Source organism: Felis catus, chromosome C1 (genome assembly GCF_018350175.1).
Source record: "Felis catus isolate Fca126 chromosome C1, F.catus_Fca126_mat1.0, whole genome shotgun sequence".
NCBI classification, from domain to species: domain Eukaryota; kingdom Metazoa; phylum Chordata; class Mammalia; order Carnivora; family Felidae; genus Felis; species Felis catus.
In genome coordinates, this window is record NC_058375.1 from 13,494,204 (window position 1) to 13,514,004 (window position 19,801).

Here is a 19,801-nt window from a genome sequence, read left to right on the forward strand (position 1 = left end):
CAAGACTGGGATCAGGAACTTTCCAGACTGCTGTTGAGAGAGGCAGGTCATGCCTGTGTACAGGAACTGGGGCGGGGGGGGGGGGGGTGCGGTTTATTGTTTCTGGGTGACTTTAGGCTCTTTTTTTAATCTTCAAGAGAGAGAAATAGGAGGGTGACCCTGACCCGTTCTCCTTTCTTAGAGGACTAGGTAGGATTCTGGGAAGATAGCATCTTAAGTCCACATCCCTGAGTCTGGACAAGAGGTGGGCCGCTCTGGGACTTTTTTTTGCCCACCACCAAATCATGTGCAGGGATCTGGACGGCACACCTTGGAGAGGTGTGGGCGGGAGCTTCCCACAGGGCAGAGTAAGGTGGGGAGGGGGGCCCGGATGCTCCATGCACCCCCGCGCTCCTCAGTGGGACCACAGGCAGTACCCAGTGCCTGATGACTCATGTGGGTACCACACGGAACCCGGCGTCTGGCACGCAGTAGGCCATCAGCCACGGGTGGTGAGCCCCCTGCGTCTGCAGCTATGCTCTGTTCCCAACAGGTTTGGAGGCAGATCGTTCAGTCTGTATTTGAATGTCATTACCTACAATGCCCTCCATTTACCTAACTCCCGTTATTCACACGGCGTCTAGGGAGACTCGAAAAAGACACGTACCTGGCTGTCCCTCTCTAACCTCGCATATTTCAGGGGCCGCCTCCCCACCAAAACTGTCGTGGACAATTTAGTGGGATTTCCGGTCGGCGAGGATAGGGAGTGCAGAGGGGTCTGGGGAAGGAAGGGGATGGTCACGGAAGGCTCCCTGGAGGAGTCTCAGCGGGGAGGTGGGGTTTGCTCAGGGGACAATCAGGGAAGGGCTAGGAGGTTGGTGCAGACAGGACAGCACCAAATCATCAAGCGAATACTAAAACGGTGTCTAATGCAGATACATCAGGGACAAGTGGAATGATCATACGGACGGGAGTTCGGATACCGGGTTCTCTGCTTACTTGCTGTGTGGTCACAGGCCAGTCACATGAGCTCTCTGAGCCTCAGTTTCCTCAGCTGGAAGACGGGGCCGATACTACTCGTCGTGCAGAATTATGACGAATAATGAGACTTTGTTCATGTGAAACACGCAGTACCAGGCTGGGCATATAGCAAGCGCCTAATAAGTGACAGTCTTCCGGTCTCTGCTTCTCCTTGCCCTGATTAGAAATTGAAGGAGTGATGTCCTTTCTCTGGCCATTTCCTTTTTGGGACTGGAGGTCTGGCTTAGCCCAGGCCATGCCTGGTCACCGACTGGAAAGGCAGGACATCTGAGCTCCCTCTCCGCTCCGCGTCTCACCCTCTGTGTGACCTTGGTACCTGCCTCCCCCTGGGCCTCAGTTTCCCTATCTGTGCAATGAAAGAGATGAATCAGTCTGTTCGTAAGGCACCTTCCTGCTCAGAGTCTGAGATTTCTGTGGGTTCTTTGTACAAGCACATGAGTCACAGCCTCTAGATCTGTGGGCAGGGACTGGCCCTCCTCTCCAGCCTGCCCCCCCCCCCCCTCAGGCTCGTGGGCCCCAGCCTGGGCCTTCTGGGCTTCCCAGCAGGCCAGGGGTTTAGCCTTCCAGAGCTGCCTGGTTTGGTGGGAAAGAATGCAAATAGCGGATTTGTCCTTCTTTCTGATTAGTACGGGGGCTTGGAATGAGACAGTCCCGGCAGATAGAGGGGAAGAAAATGAGGGAGATTAGCAATTAATACGGCGGGCAGACTCGGAGCGGCACAGGCTGGTCCCTGGGGTCCCCAGCGGGAGGGAGGCCGCCGGGATGGCCAGCCACAGGACCTGGGAGGCCGGCGGCACCCCGGGTAGGAGAGGGAGGGTGACTTTGAGGGACCCCAAAGAGTCACGCTCTTCCCTGCCTCCAAGGTGTTGTGCCTGCTGGTCTCTCGGCTGGGACTCCTTGTCCGCCACCCTGTCCCCATCTCAAAACCACTCCTGCTTACTCCTTAGGACTTGGCTGCCTTCCGGGAAGCCTTCGCTCACCCCCTTGTGCTGGGTTAGTTGTGCTTTCCCTGTGCATTTATCACATCGTATCAGTGTGTTAAAAGTACTTGTATTACTAGGCAGATATTACCTAAGAATAACGTTCTCTTTTTTTTGAGCACTTATCACAGGCCAGATGCTGTGCTAAGCCCATCACATGGATGATCTCATTTAATCTTCACACGATCCCCTTTGGAAGGGGAGGACCTCAATTATGTCTGTCTCGCAAATGGGGGGACAGAGGAACCCAGCAGTGTGCATAATTGGCCTGAGATAAATCGCTAACAAGTGGCCGGCCCTGGACTTGAACAGCCTGCCTGCTCCCAGAGCCCATGCTCTCACCCAGCATCTGTCGCGAGAATGGTCTGTGGCCCACTTGCTGGTAGGATGTGGGGGGCCCCACACGTGACTCTGATCTCGGCTACTCCCAGTGCCCTCAGGGGCAACAGAGCAAGGGGTACCAAGACGTGGGCTCTGGGGTCCCTGCGCCTGGTTCCAATCACCAGTACTGTCACGTCCTGCCTGTGCGATTCCAGAGAGGTTCTTCTCTGCCTCAGTTTACCCCTCCGTAAAGTGGGGCTAGCAATAGGTTCCGTCTCCTAGAGTAAGCTGAGGAACAAGCATGTTGAGATACGCGAGGCATGTTGGCCTCCGGCACACTTCAGGGGAGCTGTTTGCAGACAGGGGCTCCAAGGCCACACGTGAGTTGGGGGCAGGGCCAGGCCCCAGACCTCCTGTTGCAGAATTAATTTTCCCCAGGGTCCCCGAGGTCCCCTGCTCCTTCCCGCCTCCTGGTCTAGGTGTCTGCCCTGCCCCAGCCTCAGCCCCAGGGCTGTCCTCTCTCCAGCCCCTCCTCTCTCCTGGCCCTTTCCCCAGCTGTGAACGTTTCTCCAACACCTTTGGGAGTGGGGACAGGTGTTCTGAGCCACCCCAGGGAGTGCCATTGCAGGATAACAGCTGATGTGGAGGAAACAGGCAGAGGACCTTCCTCCCCCTGGGGCTTCAGGGAGCATCTGAGATCTCAGCCAGTGTCTCCAGGGCCGTTGTTCTGGAAGGTCAGGCCTGAGGGCCTCCCCCACTCCCCTGTGGCCTTGGGCAGTCACTTCCACCCGGCACCTGTTTCCTCCAGAGTGATGAAGGCCAGCACTTTCTTCAGAGGGAGGACAGACTCTCTGGCACCCCCCCAGCCCAGCCAGGCATGCCCCCCACCTTACTTCTCCTCCAGCCTGTCTTGCCTCCATGTCCTGTCCCTCAGCCCAGAACTTTCTCTGGGTCCCAGCTGCGATTTCTTCCCCGCACCCTCCTCTGCTTCCCGCTTCTCTCCTTAACCCACGCCCTCCCCTCCAAGTGCCCCAGTTCTCCCCGCCCCTTGTCCCTCACCCCATTTGCACCCAGCCTGCTCTCAGACCCCTTTCCGCCCTCCCTCCTTCTCTCCGCAAACCCAGCCCTCCTCCCCACTCTCTTTCCCCTAATCTCTCATTCTTCTCCACTCCTTCTCTCATTTCCCGATTTCTCCAGCCCCCCGCCCCTCTCCGTCCCCCCCCCCCCAATCTGCCCACTCTCAGGGCGGGGGCTGGGCGCGGTTCTGGGTGGGGGGTGGGAGAGCTGGGTCGGGGCGGGGGCGGGGGTGGCGTGGGGGGGAGGGGACCGGGGGAGGGGACCGGATCCCCACTCCCGCCCCTCCCTGCGCTCCTCCGCGCGCCTTTGATCCATGGCCCGAGGCCGCCTGACAGTGGAAAATGCGGGGAGACAAAACCACTCAGTCAAAGTGATTCCCAACAACTGTCTCCCCGAGATAAGGACGCGCTCGGGCTCGGCGGCCTGCTTAATTCCTGCTGCCCGGGCCCGGGATCGGGGAGCAGCGCGAGCCCGGCGGCCCCCGGAACACGCTGCCCGCCCTGCCCGCCCTGCCGGCCCAGCCGGCCCGCCGATGCACGCAAGGTGGTGTGCAAGGTGGTGGCCTGGTGGCGGGGGCCGATGGGACCAGGACGAGCCATCCGGCCAGGCTGGGAAGCCGGCAGGAACTCACTTCCGGGGCAGTGTCAGGGCTCCACCCCCACTCCCCTTCATTCCCTCCCCCTCCACCAATGCACATGCCCATCCCTGAGCCTGAAACATTGGCGTCCTCCCTCTCTTCACTTAGCCAAGCCCCATTCATCTCTTTGGTGTCAGCTCAGAGGTCGCTTCCTCCGAGAAGCCTTCCCAGACCAACCGTCCAGTCTGGGTGGGCACACTGCCTCCCAGGGTAGCAGTTGGGGCTCTGAATTCTAACTTTCTGGATACCGCTGTCTCCCCCTAAAGCAAGGGCTAGGTTACCCTAGTGGCCCATGACTCCGCCGCAAAGCCTAGCACACAGTAGGGAGCCAGTAAACTGCCGTGGGCATAGCTGGACACGGTGAACATTCATTCTCTGCCCAGCCCTGTGCACCTGCCTTCGAGGACCTTCCTTCCAGTTAGTTCTGTTAGAGACAAGCAAGCAAACCAGGAGCCAAAAGCCTCCAGAGAAGAGGCGATATCCCAGACGAGGGGAGGGATGGGGGCAGGGGGGTACCCGTGACCCCCAGAATCCTCCTATGAGGAAGGAAACACCTTCCTCGGGGCTGGCCAGGCTGGGCTGGACGGACCACTGGGAAGTCCCGCTGTACGTGGTAACCATCTCCCTTGGCAAGCAATACTGCGATTTGGGGGTTCGGGAGGTCAGATATTATAAAGTAAGGTCAAAAGGAGACCTTCGCAATCCCCCCCAGAAACCTCAGAGCTGTCTGTCGGGGGCACAGAGACCGCCAAGGTGGTCCCATTGGAGGCAGGGTGTGGCAGTCACGGGGAGGCGGCAGAATTCAGCTCAGGACGTGAAGGGGAAGGGCTGTCCACGTCCAGGCCGGCTGTACAGGGAAGGGGTGGCCTTGTAAAGCACGGAGCATCCTGTTTCTGGGGGGGGGGGGGCGTGCAAGCAGAATCTGGTTTTGTCAGGACTGTTGGAGAGTGGGTTCTTTGCAGTGTGGAGGCTTCAGGAGAGACTGTGGCTCCCAAACCTGTGCATCAGAAGGATCTGGAATGCCTGTTAAAGATCTAAATCCCAGGCTCCACCCAGACTGGCCGGTGCCCTAGGTCTGCACCGGGACCAGGAGAATCCATATTTTAAGGAAGACGCCCGTGTGAGGCGACCTGGGATTATCAAAGCGCTGGATTAGCAAACTTTCACTTTGTCAGCCTCGCATGAGCACCTTGACCTCCGCTTTCTTTAGGAAGTGACCTCAGGGGAGGCCTCAGAGGAGGGTCTGTTTGAATTGAACTGAGATCCCTTTTGCAGCAACGTCCAAGCCAGAAATAGTTCATCCTAGGAATAGTTCATTTAACCCATTGCCTCCTTTTGCTAAGAAAGACACCCACAATGGCCCTGCATGCTTTCCACCGCCGAGAAGGACTCCGGGATTAGCAGGGCTTTGCCGAGGGCACGAGTGGGTATGGCAGCGGCCTTTACCTTCATCTCCGCCTCTGCCCGCAGTGGTGTGGGCAGTCCCCGCTTTGCCAGCAAAGCCCCGGGGAATCTTGTCAAGCATCCAGCAGAAGAGGGGGCCCCGGATGGAATGTATGAGGAAGCCCCACCCCTACCCCTGTCCCTGGCACCCTGCTGGTCTCTTGCCTCCCCTCTCCTCCCCCTGCAGAGAGCATGAGGGCTCAGCGAGCGACCGACCGGACCCTCAACCTTCGCTCCAGACAGTGGGTCTGACCTTCGGGAGTCGCAGGATTAAGGTCCTGTGAGGGCCCTGTCAGGTGTCTTACACAAAGGGCACACCCAGCCTGAAACTGGGAGGTGATGCCCAGGGTAGAAGTTCCTGAGCCTCTCACGGGGCCTGCCTTCCTTTCCCCACCACAGAGAATGCGCCCCCCCCCACCCCCCAGCTCCCCATGTTCTTCCCCGAGCCCCCTGGGTGCTGACCTCAACCCCAGCTGATTCCATGTTGCCCCCCTGAGGAGGAAGCCGCTGTCCCAGCTGGGGTCCCGCCCTGCTTCAGCCCCCGAAGGAACAGGAGCAGAATTGTTCCTTGAGCACCGATACTGTCCATAATAATGGCAGTGACCTCCGTGGTTTGTTTAGAACGTGGGGGTCCATGAGGCACTCTTGCCCTGTTCGTGATCGGATCGTCGCCACGTCCCGAGGGCCTAGAATCGTCATGCCCGTTTTGCAGACTCAGAGAGGCAAAGCTCAAGGTCAGCGGCAAGGGACAGCGTCGGAATCCAAAACCCAGGTCTGCCCGCTGGCAGAGATTCAGCTCTCCTCCGTGCTGGGCTGTCAGATCAGACAGAGACTGGCCTGGACCCTGGCGGCTCCGGGTCTGGTCTGCACTTGAAGTTCCCAGGGGATTCACGTGTTCGGGAGAGTCTGAGAAGCACTGGGTGAGGGGCCCTTTCTGACCGCCCAGTTTTCAGATGCCCCAGAAGCTCCCTGCAGTGACTCGGTGGACCACCCTTGAAGGCAGAGGGCGGAGAACGGAAGGGGCCTTGGAGGGAAGGCCCAGAGGGGGAGCAGGGGAGGTAGGCTGAGGGTTACCCCGGTCCTGCGGTCCCATGCTATGGTGACCCCCAGCTGGACCAGGGCGTGAGCCTGGCACCCGGCCTGGCGGGCTCAGCTCTGGTGCGAGAAGGTCCAGAGTGATTCCAGAGGCGCCTCCTGCTGGAGGTATGCAGGAGTGATGGGCAGAAAGGCGGGGAAGTGCCCGGACAGACGGACAGACCATAGAGAGAAACGGCGTTAAGATGCTGGCGGAGAGAAGGTCAGGGAGAGGAAGCAGCAGAGGCAGGGAGAGAGAGGGAGAGAGACAGGGGGAGATAAGGAGAGTCTGAGGGGGGGGGGCGAAGGACTCGGAGGGATAGAAACAGGAAGAGAGAGAAGGAAAGAACCAGAGACAGAGAGGGGTGCACAGGCGGGGACGGGGACAGGAAGGGGAAGACAAAGGGCAAACACAGGAGGCCAGCAGGGATCAAGGCGTGCTGGGGACTCAGGGACACGAACTTCTAGAAATGAGGCGGGACAGGGGGCTGAGACAGGAGGGCGGCCCCAAAGCTGGAGAGGGCAGGGGCTCTGCGGCCGGCCGTGAATCCCAGTCCCACCCCTGCCCCGGCTCCTGCCCTTGGTTCCTTTCCTCTGCTACTCCCTGCTCCTTCCTCCCACCTACGGTCCAGGTGTCTGTGGAGGGCCTTTGCCCCAGCCAAGGGGGCTGCCCGGGCCTGAACCCCAGATGCCCTGCTCCCAGCCATGGCCTCCTGGAGGGGCAGTGGTTAGTCTCAGAGCCCCGGGAGCCCCGGGGTGAGAAGTGCTGCCCTTCTGACAAGTGTTTCCCTTTAGTTCCAGAGGCCACCCTGACAGGTGCTCCCCGTGATTAATGTCCCCACCCCCGAGGCCTGAGACCAGCCCCTCCTTCCCAAGCCAAGCTGGTGGCCGTGTGGGCAGCACAGGGACCGAGCCTTCCAGAATCCCCTCCTGGTCCCTCCCTCTTCCTCAGAACCACCCTCCGGATGAGCCGGTTGACTTCTGGCTGAGTTTTTATTCCAGTCTGTGTTTTCCCGTCCGTGTGATGGCATTAATAGCCCTGCCGCCACGATCAGGACAAGGTGTCAGCCAGGTGCCCGGAGCCCTCTGGGGTAAAATAGGGAGACCTCTGGGCTCTGCGAGGAGGACGCCCCCCAGCCCTGATACCACAGCCCCTAATGGTGGAGGTGGGGCACAGGAGAATAACTTTGGCTCTGACAGGAGCACCGGAAGGTGTGAACTTGACAGTCGTGAGATTGTGGAGGGGGCGGACAGGCTTCGGCAACCTGAAGGCTCTGTGCGGTGGCAGAGGAGGGGCCGCGAGTAGTGGGGGGTAGAGCAGGGGGCTGGGGGACTGCTGTCAGGGTTGGGGACCGTGGTTGCAGACGCAGGTGGAGTTTGAATCGGCCAGGGTTGAACGGGAGAGTTGTCGATAATAACCCTCCAGTTGGGGGCAGTGACTACCAGCTGTGTGGTCTTCAGCAAGTGACTCGACCTCTCTGTTCCTATAACCCGTGGATGACAGTGGTGGCTAGTTCACAGGGTTGTCACGAGCAGCAAGCGAGTTTGCTTGGAACGCTGCCTGGCACGGAGCCAGCGCTGAAGGATGATGAATGTCGCGCATGAACGTGTGGAGGTGTCGCAGGCACAGGGTCGTGGAGCTGGGTCGTGACGGGAGCCAGGGACCCGGGCTGGCGTTGGGGTGCGTGCCGTGTGGGATGAGGCAGGGACTCCATTCCGGCTCCTTTCCCCACCTTGCCCAACCCCCTTCCCCGAATAACCCCCGGCATCGCCTTCCCAGCCCTCAGCGCCAGTGAGAGAGCTGCTGTATCTCTTCCCGAATCTCTCGGGGGCCCCGGGGACTAGAGAGAGACAACATCTCTCCGCAGCCGTCCCCAGCCTCTTGTTTGTTTGGTACGCGGGAGCCGTGGGCACATTTTTGCTAATTTTGCGACTGCCTTTATCAAATGGGGATTCACAGGCGCTTTATCCTCGATAAGTGGATTAGTCGGTGAACTAAATAAGACGGTGTGGGACGCGGGGGCTGCTCTGGAGAAGATATTTGTTTCGCGAAGAATGGAGTCTGCGTTCCCTGCCCTGCGCAGGCAAGGCAGGCCGGGCAGCGAAGTAGCCGGAGGGCCCTCCACACTCCTCCTGGGGCAGCGGAGCCCCGAGTCGTGGGAACTGTGCACCGTGCAGACAGGAAGTGGGAGGGAGGCTGGGTCCCCGGAAGACAGGGCCCCTGGGTCCCTCTGGGGAGAGGGGAATGACCGGAGCCTTGGATTCAATCCAGCCACTTCAGGACACCTGGGCCCATCTGAAGACTAGCGCCTGCCTGGACAGCAGCTGCCTTCTCCCTGCCTCCTCCTTCCCTACACCTTCCCCTTCCTTCCTCCTCTCTCCTTCTAGCCTTCCGCTGCCTTTTCCTCTCTTCCTCCCTCAAACACCCCCAGAGGCCTTTTGCCTAAGCCCTGTGAATCCAGACGTGGGCAGGACGTGGTCCTCGCTCTCGCAGACAAAAAACAAAAGCAAACCCATGGGCCCCCGAACCTGTAGCAAGAGGGGACTCTGGTGGCACACTGGGCCTCTCAAACTTTTCCCCACAAACACGCACGCACATTTTGTATTCTTGGGCACGGTGCAGCCGTGTTTGTCGCTCACGGTAACACAGTCGAGGAGCATCGTGTCAGGTCGGCTCCCCGGGAAGTTGCGCCACGTTCGGCCGGCGACTCTGCACCAGCACGTGATGTTGCACGGCACTGTGGGTGTTGGGACCCATCGGTGGGGGGCGGGGGGGGGTGAAGATGACCGGGCTGCCCGGGGCCTGGGCGACTGAGAGGATGCTGGCCCGGCCACCTGGATCAGGGGGTGGCCGTGCGGACGGAGGTCAAGGCCAGGAGGCAGCCGGGAGGGTGCCCAGGATGGAGGGCAGGGCCGAGATGTGGGTTTCTGTAAGACCCGCAGGTGGAATATTACGCTCAGGGAAGGAGGAGACAGAGGCGGGCGGATGCTCGTTCCAGCTGTTGCCCCACAGCTGGATGAGAGCGGGGTGGGGGGGGGTACCCAAATGTTTTCGTCTTCCCTCCCATGTTTACTATGAGCGGCCGGAAGCTCGAGGTCCCTGTCCTGTGCATCCAGAAGAATCTGGTTGAGGGCGAGGGGGGAGCAGAGACTCTCAGAAGGAAAGAAAAGGATGGAGCGAAGCATTTGGGTCCCCAGCTGGTCCTTAGCAGCGTCCGTCCTCCCCAAGTTGCCTCCAGCTGAGTGTGATTTTGCTATTTATTTACATGTAATTATTGCTATGAGGTGCAGATATTAACGCTGTCAAGACCAATTTGCTCTGACATTTTTCACTCGCTCGGTGCCCCCGCCGCTCTCGATGGAGCCCAGGGCTCTCCCTGCTCGGGCCGCTGAGCGCTCGGTGGCCCGGCCGGGAACCACCCAGCCGGCAAGGAGTAGCGTCAGCGAGCTCACCCGGCTCCTGTGCAAACTCATTAAGCTTTGAAATTGAATTTGGTCCAGGAGAGGGCTGGCTGGGCCCTGCTCCACCGGGCCTAGGCTGGCTCCGGGCCTCCCTGCCCCGCCTCCCTCGGAGAAAACCGGGCAGGGGCCGGGGCAGGGGCCGGCAGAGGGCAGCTGGTGAAGACGGTGGACGGGCACTGTCGGAGAGGCGGGTGTGCACACGCCCCAAGGCGGCCAGGGCGCAAAGGTTGGGCATCGCCGTTGCCCACCCTCTCGCTTCTGCTACCTGATTATCCTACGGGAAAACCAGGCCGCTCTGACTTCGCAGGACATCGCTGTCCTTTGCAGGACAGCTGTCCCCACCTAACAAAGAGGCTTTCCTCTCTGGAGTCAGTAAAGCGTCTTACCCGGGATGGCAGGGCATGGCATCCTGGGGGCAGGAAAGGTGTTGAGCTGGCCCTGCAGTGGGTCCCTTAGGTAAATGCTGGAGGGAGAATCGTCTCTGGGATTAGACCTTCTGAGTTCAGATCCCAGCCCCCCACTTACTGTGTAGACTGGGGCGAATCACTTAGCTTCCCCGAGCCTCAGTTTCCCGACCTGTAACGTGGAACAGCCAATACCCCTATTTCCTCGAATCTAAGACGGTTTGATGCTGGCCCACCCTTGACCTTACCGGGAGAGGTCAACAAAAGCACCACACACGGCTGTGTCACCATTGCTGCCCGCCTTTGATGCTATCTGGCCGCAGCCGCAGCCGCAGCCAGGCGTCATGGATGACGGTAAAATGCGTTCCGATCTCGGGAAGACTAAAGCACCCGCCCTTCGGACCGCCGTTCTAAGGCGTGAAGGGCAGTGCTGCCTGCCCATAGTAGGTCCTTGGCATGCACAGTAGGTGCTTAATAATGACACCTTTGATCAGTTTTCCTTTTGAGACTCTCCATAACCGAGGGCCATTTTCTAGGAAAGGAAACCGAGGCCCATTCATTCATTCACGCATTCTGTCTGCTTGAGGGACTCTGCTTCTTAGAGAGGGGAAGCGGGCCTGAGCTATCATGGCTGCGAGCCCTTAACGCATTGTGATATGAGCCAGCTTGTCTGCCCAGGTACTAACGAGGCCTCCCTGCCCCCACTCACTCCCTGTCACTGCCATTCTGCGTCCTCGTCTCCGGCAATTACCGAGGGGGAGCACCCCCCACGCCAGGGAGGCTGCGAGCCTAGGCCTCCCCACCCTCCTGTTCTCCCAACCTGGGCCCAAAGTCCAGGAGGCCCCCCTCCGCCCCCCTCTCAGCCCTCCCACCCCTTCCCTCCCCTCAGCTCAGCCAATTAGGCCCCTGACACCTGGAGCCACTGACAAACTGTTTCTGTCACTTGCTCTCTGTCTTTCATTAGGGCCGCGGAGGAGGGGGAGCGGGAGGGGAGGGGGAGGAGATGGGATCTTTCATGCCAGATACATTAATTACAAAACGGCCATTTGCCGCGTGAAAGTGTGCTAATTAAATTTATGCAATCATTATCTTTAAATAGTCATATCTTTCCCGGCGATCGGCCCCTTCCTTCTCCAACCCGGCCGCCGCTCAGAGCGCTCGCTCTAATCCCCCTCCGCCATTATCGCGCCATCAGAGATGGTCCCTGAATCCCACCGCACCCCGCTAGCCCCAGCCCCTGCTGGGGGCCGGGAGTCCTGGGCCTTGTCCTGGCATGGACACCATCGAACCCGGGAACCACCCAGGGAGGGGACGTCAAGGCCAGCCCCCCTCCGGTGCTTCCAGATATTTCTAGATGTTTCCGGATTTTGGAGCCTGGCATCTCACGGAGCAAACATTGGAAATGGGTGTGTGCGTTTGTGAGAGAGAGAGAATATCTTTGACTTCTTAGACAACCAGTGGGGAGTCATTCTGTCCAGCTCTCCCACTCCCCCGGGCCGTCTTTAGCTAGGCCTCCAAGGACCCCTGGGGTGGGGAGGGGGCTCTGTTGAGTTGAGGGGCTGGTGTGAGTATGCCACAAGACCCCTCTGTTTATTCTTTTCATTCACCCTCCCCTATGCCAGGCCCTGTGCTGGGGATAACAGATAAATTCATTCATTCATTCATTCATTCATTCATTCACTCAACTAATATTTGTTGGACACCTACTATGTGCCAGGCACTGGGAATAGGACAGCAAGTCGGCCCCCAGCAGCTCCTGGCCGAATCCAGGGTCAGGGTCAGGCTGTGCCCAGGGCAGAAGGCAGGGCCACATTAAGGCTGAAAGCGTCCTCTGGGTGAGGCCCGAGCCCAAGGCCTCATCCCGGCTTAGCCTTCCCGAGTCTTCTTCCCCATCTAGGCTGAAGCCGTTCTCTGCAGAAATTATCCTGCCTGCCTTCCTCCCCAGCCAGACAGAGCCTGCCCCCCTGAGTCTTTTGAGGTCTGCTGTGTTGGACGTGGAAGGGAGAGAAAATCCGAAGGAGTCTGGGGATGGCAAATCCCCCTCTGGTCAGAGAGAGCAGTCAGTGACCAGATGGCCCCCCGGCCCCAGGGTGTGCCCTTGGGGAGGTCAGCTAGAGGGGCAGACGGGACACGTACCCACACATAAGCCACACTGGCATGTGCATGCAGACTCACGAACGTGCACACACATGCAGTATTCCCACGTGTGGTCCTCCCACCTGCACCCACACATTACGCACGCACACACACATCAACCTGAGAATGACCCAGGGCCGTATATGGTACAGGAAGACCACAGTCAGGGGCAGGACCAGCGCACCGGACTAGGAGTCGGGGGTAGAGGATTGCCACTCATTCGCCAGGTGACTCTGGGTGAGCCCCTAAGCCTGTGCCTCATCTGGAAAGTGGGGTGACTGCTCCGTAGAAGAGGTGTGAGGCTTGAAGGGAAATGCTGTGGAAACTGTCAGGGGCTGTGCTGGGCAAGAGAATGGCAGTAGCCGGGCTTGGAAAAGGATCTGAGAGGGGCTGGGGTGGGGGGGGGGGGTGGAGGAGGGAGGGGACCTTGCCGGCCAGGCTGAGCACCGGCTCCCCTGGTTGAGATGTGGATGGCGGAGGGAGGGTGAGGCCCGTGAGCGGAGAGATGGATGGCGAAGGAGGGGGTGGGGGTGGGGGGCAGGGACAGGGAGACGTGCAGGAAATCTTGTTTGGAACCTCAAAGTCAGCACCCGAAGCCCATTACCGCTGTCCACAGGGGGCAGGGAGAGAGGAGGGGGCCCCGATCCTCTTAGCAAGACGCGAGCAGGAGAGAGGGGGAGCGGGGGGTGCTCGGCTGCCTGGGTGGGTGATTTCTCGCTTGCAGTAATCCCAGTGTGCAGCTGGGGGACAGGGAGTGGGACGGGTGGGGGGTGGGAGGGGGGGTGTTGGCGTGAAGTGTGTCTGCGTATCCGTCGGGAGCCGGCGACCGTGGGGTTGTGAGACTGCGGTGTCCGTGACCGTGTAAGCGTGTCTGCCTGCGTGTGCATCCGCGAAGCGTGTGACGCCGCGCGGCCTGGCCGCGTGCGTATGTGCACTTGCCCGTGCGTATCATTCTGTGCGTGTTCGCGTTGGCCTGTCTGCATCACGCCGCGTGTCAGCACGCGCGTCAGCGTGTTTTGCGTGCGTGCCCACGTGTCCATCCGCGTGGGTGCGGATTGGCGCCCGTTATTACGCGTGGGTCGCAACAACGGCAGTGATTTGGGCGCCGCGGTTTGCCGACTTGGCTGCACGTTAGAATCACCGGGGGAGCGGGCTTTAAACCCTCCTGATGCCCAGAGCCTCAGACCGACTCCTGGGAGCCTGTGGGGGTGTGAGATCCTGGGACCAGCATTTCACGAGACTCCCCCGCTGATTCCAGTGGGCGACCAAGGCGGAGACACAGAGCTGAGCAGACAGACCCCAGTGCAGCAGCCTTGACCCTCAGCCGGGCATGCCCCCAGGAGCTCCATCTGGACCCAGTGAGGGACTCCAGGCCCCAGACCCTTAGGGACCAGGGCAAGTCATGAGCGGGGCTGCCCCCGGTAGTCCCTCAGTCCCCAGAGACAGATGTCACAAAGTTCAAGCATTGTGTTCCATACCCTTGCCTTTTCTCCTGACAGTGGCCAATCGGCAGCCCTCCCCCCAGACGTGCCCCCCTCACCTCTTCTGGAAGTCAGGAGAATGAATTAGTGAGACGGGGGACCAGGGCTGACGTCGGAGATAAAAGCGTTCAGTGGGCCCCACCAGCTGGTCCTTTTGGAGCCAAACCCGAGGCTGAGGGCAGGCAGGAGCGGCCGTAAGCCCAGGGATGGGCTATACTCCCATCAGTTTGTGGTGCCACTCTCCTGGAGTGGAAGTCACTGCCCCCTTTGGGCCTCAGTTTCCCCACCTGTGAACACGTGGCAGTCTCCCGGGTTTGTATGTATTTACCTGCGCTTCCGTGTAAGCGGGCGTGGGGGCAAGTGTCCCGGAAGCTATTGGGTGATCCAGACAGAGGCTTTGGGGGCCGCCTCGCCTCCCTGGACTCAGGTGGGGTGTCCTCGTGAAGGTGTGCCTTGGCCCGCTGACTCACACCCGGCTCCCTTGTCAGGGTGCAGGCCCCAGCTTCTGTGGGGCGGGGGCGGGGGGAGCAGAGATTCCCCACTCAGAAAGCGCCCACTGCGTGCCAGGCCCCATGGGGAAGAGGGGGTGAAAAAGACACAGGGAGGAGCTCCCTGAGTCCGCCCTCAAGGGTGGCTTTCAAGCTCAGTCCCTTCTGATCCAGGTGGAAGGGGAGGAGACGTGTGCCTGGCACTGTCTTAAGCATTCAGCGTGCACGGACCCGTTTAATTCTTAAAGGGACCCTATCGGTAGCTACAGTTATTGCCGGTCCCATTATACAGATGAGAAAACTGACACATAGAAGGCTAAAGAAACTGCCCAGGGTTCACAGCTCACCCCGGGCTGAGCATGAATGTTAGTGCAGATATTCTGGTCCCCGGTGCTGCAGGGAAGCTCCTGGGAGCCCTGGAGGGCGGAGCGGGGTGTGTGTGTGTGTGTGTGTGTGTGTGTGTGTGAAACGGCTGTCCCTCCGGAGGCTCGGGGTCCCCTCTGTCCGTGCCAGGGTGGGGCTCCCTGACCCGCCCACAGGTCCAGGTGGTCCTTGGCCTCCTTCCAGCCCCGGTCCCATCTCCGGGTCCCACTGCCTTGACCTCTCCAGGCTTGATCCCCGCCCCGCCACCCCCCCCCCCCCGTGTGTCCCTCTGCGGCCCCCTCCGCCCACCCCGCACCCTGCCACGGAGCCCGAGTGATGGCGATCCCCTTTCTAATTGCAGCCTCGCTCCCGAAGCGCGCTCGGTTATCACAGAGGGTGCAGATCCCACCGCTCTGCCTCCTCGGTCCCAGGCCCTGGGGCCAGCTCAGGAGCGGAGGGAATTAATTACATTTTTCCCATCCCCTTCTTTTAAAGGACCGGAGCGCGCCACCGCATCCCGGGGGGTGGGGGGTGGCGAGCGGAGGATGTGGAAGGAGGGCTGGCGCGGGGCTCCCGCAGCCCCCACCCCCAAACCGGCGAGCCAGCCTCTCCCCAGCGGGCGGAAGGGGGCTGAGGCTGCCCCTTATTGATTTAGTCTGGTGGAGGCTGGGACTGATTTAGAGCTGAGGGAGAGGAAGGGGCTGGGGGCGGGCGGGGGCCACGGCGGGTGGGGGCAGAGGAAGGGATGGCTGTCACTCAGCCTGACGGACAGCCCGGAGCTTTGCCTTCAGATAAAACCTTACAGATGTGGAGGTCGGTATTGATTTTGAGTTAGTAACGGTAACGTACCAAGAAGTAATACATTAGCGAAAGCAAGGTCACCGGGAAAAAAGTAAAACCCACCGGGGGAGAGGCCTTAGCATTCTTGAGGGGGGTGGATTACCGCATCAGACTGGGACTTCCTCAAGTTCAAAAGTTTGCAGGCCCCAGACCTCTCAGCTGGGCCCCTAACCCTGGGCAAACGCTTCCTGCTTCTGCGGGCCCTGCTTCTGCTCCCAGGGGTCCCCAGGCCAACTGGGGGGCATGGAGGGCCACTTGGGTCCACAGGACCCGCTCGTCAGGGTCGCCAAGGGCCTCTCCTCCCCCACGGTCTCCAGCACAGCCTGTTGGGAAGGAACACAGCTAGAGGGCAGGGAGACCCGGGTTCAAATCACAGCGCTGCCACTTACTGGCTGTGTGATCTCTGTGATTTCGCCTCTCTGTGCCTCAGTTTCCCCATCCGCAAAATAGGGGAGATAATAGCTTGGAAACTGCCATGCCTAGAGTCAGGGGGTTAGATGAAATGGAGAGAGGCCGCCAGGGACTCTGGGAGAGAGTAAGCACCTCCCTATTCACACCTATCCCAGATGTGGATTTGATTTGATGTTCCAGGGCAAATCCCATTGAACAAATCCCATTACGGGAAAATCTCCCTGGGCCTGAGCTGATTCTGAGCTGTCTGTTAATGGGCCCAGGGTCCAAGGCCTCCCAAGCCACTGGGCACCACGCAAGCCCTTTCTGACAGAGGCCCCAGGAGGCCTTGCAACTCTCGGGATTTCACTCAGCATTGACCTCCTTGCCCTTTCTTAAACCTGCTGGGTGTGTTCCCACCTCAGGGCCTTTGCACTTGCTGACTGGTTTGCCCGGAAGGCTCTTCTGCTATACCCTCCCATGGCTGGCCCTTTTAGGTCTTGCTGGATATCACCTCTTTGGGGAGGTCTTGCCTGCCTATTCCACATCCCCCCTTTATTTTTCCTCTATAGCACTTCTGGGTATCAGGAATTCATATAATTTGTTTGTTGTCTGTCTCCTTCGTTAGACTGGTGGTCCCAGGAGGGCATTGAGTCGCTGATGCTCGGGGCCCGGCTCAGTGTCTGGCTCACTAAGGTGAGCACTTAGGTGCTCACTAAGTATTCGTTAAGTGATACCCATGAATTCAACAGGGTTTTTCTAGTATGCAGCAGGCACAATGTAGGTGCTGGGGCTGCAAAGGTAGATGAGCCATGGTTCTATCCTGTCCTCAAAGAGCTCACAGCCCAGCCCTCTTTGCGGCCTGGCACATGGTAGCACTCTATGATGTTTGCTGAGTGAATAAATGAATGAATGGCGGATGTCTTTGGGAGACACCGGATTATTTGGTGTATCGGGGATATGACGTGTCAGGCAGGAAGAGGGGGAGAAGCTGGGACAGGCAGGCAGCGGTCTGATCACAAGAAGACTTTGTCCTGTTTATCTGGGAGGTAATGGGGAGCCACTGATAATTCTTGAGTGCTGTGGTCAGACTTGTGGTAGTTCTCTGCCGGTCTCTGTCTTGCAGGATGAGTACTGTCTGTGTGCGTGGCTCCCAGCCCATCCCAAAACACGCCCGTCCTCTTCCTAACCCCTCCCCCTTTCCCTCCCCTCCCCCATTCCTCCCCTCGCCCAGCCCTCCCCTCTCCCTGTCCATTGTCTCTTGTGAGCTTGGCATCTTGGTGGTGTGCGGGAGGGGAGGATTAAACCGGGGTCTCACCAGAGCTGACAAACCCTCCCGAGAGTCTCCCCGCCCCCTACAATTATCCTCCTGAAGGACGGGAAACGAGGCCTGTGTGTTTTCCCTGAGCCCCTGAGTCTATTCTCGGAGTCCAGGCCTCCTTGGAAGGGATAGCGAGGCTGATGTTTATATGGGGGCGATGGGATGGGTGGCGAGTTTCCTAATTTTCTTAGATGGAAAGTAAGGTCTCGAGTGGGAACCTGATAGGCAGCCTGGAAGAGAATCTGGTCTCCTAATTCCCTGGCGAGTGCCAGATGCCCTGCGATCCACAAACTCCTCAACCCGGGAGAACCTGTCTCCACAGTCAGAAAGCAACAAACACAGTCCAATGGTGTCGGCCGTCCTCACACAACCCCCCCCTTCACGGGGTCCCTCTTGCCATCACCCCTGTACCCTATGTGGACCCTCCCCTGAAAGAGGGTGAGTTTGGGAGATTCCACGGGCACCCGCCTAGACTCCCCTCTTCTCCCGTTCCCGTCCCCGTGCGTTCGCCAGGTCGATGGGGCTGATGAACCATTAAGTCCCATCTGAGCCCTGCCGGCTGCGGAGAAGGCCAAGACCAGCCCCCGAGGCCCAGTGCCCTTGACTCGGGCTCAGGGGGTGGGCAGCGAAAAGACTGAGGAGAGTGAGCCCAGGGTGAGGGGATTGTGTTGGGAGCATGGAGGGAAGGGTCACGGAGAGGCTGTGCTCATGCCCCAGCCCCTGGGACCCCGGCCCCACTCGCCCCCGCCAGAGGCTGCCAGCCCCTGGGGTGAGGACCTACCTCTGAAGAGGTCAGACGCCCACACTCATCCTTGACGGTCAGTCCTGACCCTGTCGGGCGGGTGGGTTCTGGCCTCTGGACTCCGAGCTGCTCTCCAAAGACTTGCCGTGAGGTCTGAAGAAGCCACAGGCTTTTGAAGACCTCGGTTACTTCGTCTGGGGAGGGGGCCTCATAGCTCGCCTCACACATCTCTGCAGGGCTCTGGATTGGGAGGGTCACCTGAGTTCATGCCAGGAGGAAGGAAAAGAAGGAGAAAGGGAAGACGAGGCTTAGGGGAGCCGGGGTCCTGATTCTGGAGTGCTGGGCAGGTGCAAAGCCCTCTGCACACAGACCCCACCTTATCTTCCCTGCCACCCTCCACCAGCAAGGCTCCCCTCCTGGCCCGGCGGCCTCATTGCTATAAGGGGTGTCGCCACCAGGGGCCTGGGCCCTGCAGGTCAGCTCACAAGGACCTGTCTTGCCATCGTCTCCCTGGACTGAGCGGGACACCCGTGCCCCCGTGCCCCCACCCAGCTGTCTGCACTGCCTTTCCCCACTCTCTCTCCTGGAGAGCCGGACAGCCACTGTCACCTCCCCCAGAAGCTTTCCTGGACTACCACACTGGCTGAGTCCCCTCCCCTGGGCTCCCAGAGCCCCCTGAGAGCTGCCTCTGTCATGCCCCTCACCACGTCATAGCAGAGATGCTGTGCTTTCAGCTGCCTCCCCCCCACCAGCCCCAGACACCCTCCTGCCGAGGACAGGGACCGTGGCTCTTCCTCCTCTGAAATCCTGGGGCCGCAGTCACCATCCATGCATGTTTGTTGAATGAGTAAGTGGACACACCAGGGAGCCAGCACCAAGTTCTTTAAGCTGAGTTTACAGAGATGAGCCTCACCCCTGCCTGTCTGGGTTGCCAGCACCGATGGTGACTTCCCGTTTGCTGTATGGGCCAAGCAGGGAAGGGGTGATGGTCACAGACAGCTGAGAGCTACCAGAGTCAAAGAAGGTTGCCTGCGACGCTATCTGGAAGCATTGGCCATGGGTGTTGGTGTTGTAGGATCTCCAAGGGTCTCCAAGTCAAGAGCATAGCAGGCCTGCCATGGGGAAGCCGGACAGACCCAGAGTCCTTCTCTAACCTTTGTGTCAGAAGATAGGGGCATCCCCATCTGATGGGAGGCGCAGTTTCCCGTCCGAGGGACGCCCCTGTCGGATGGGAGAGACATAGCTAGTTAGTTCATTCATTCATTTGTTCGTTCGTTCATTCATTCATTCATTCATTCATCGGACAGGCACAAGGTGTCCCTTAGAGCCAGGCCATGGGGATAGCCCAGAGGCAAACGAAGCCCTGCCCAGCTGCCTGGAGCTCTCAGCCAGGGGAGATCCCGTAGGTCAGAACCTGACCAGGAGAAACCACTAACCGTCTTACCCACAGGGCAAGCAGACCGAGTAAACTGAAGATCTCGGTGCCTTGCGGGGATCTTAAGGGAGCAAAGGCTTGTCTGGGGCCCGCCTGGCATCGTCCCCACCCCCGCCCCCCCCCCACACACAGACACACGCGTCTGCGGGGTCCGTCCTCCGAGCCCCCCCCCCGCCCCCCGCCACGC

The 19,801-nt window shown here is 59.8% G+C and overlaps 1 protein-coding gene across 3 annotated transcripts in view; it reads left to right on the top strand.

Annotated features, from left to right (window-relative positions):
* PAX7 (paired box 7) overlaps positions 1 to 19,801 on the top strand; it is a 97,319-nt gene that overhangs the window by 67,500 nt on the left and 10,018 nt on the right. The gene's annotated exons all lie outside the window — the stretch shown is intronic.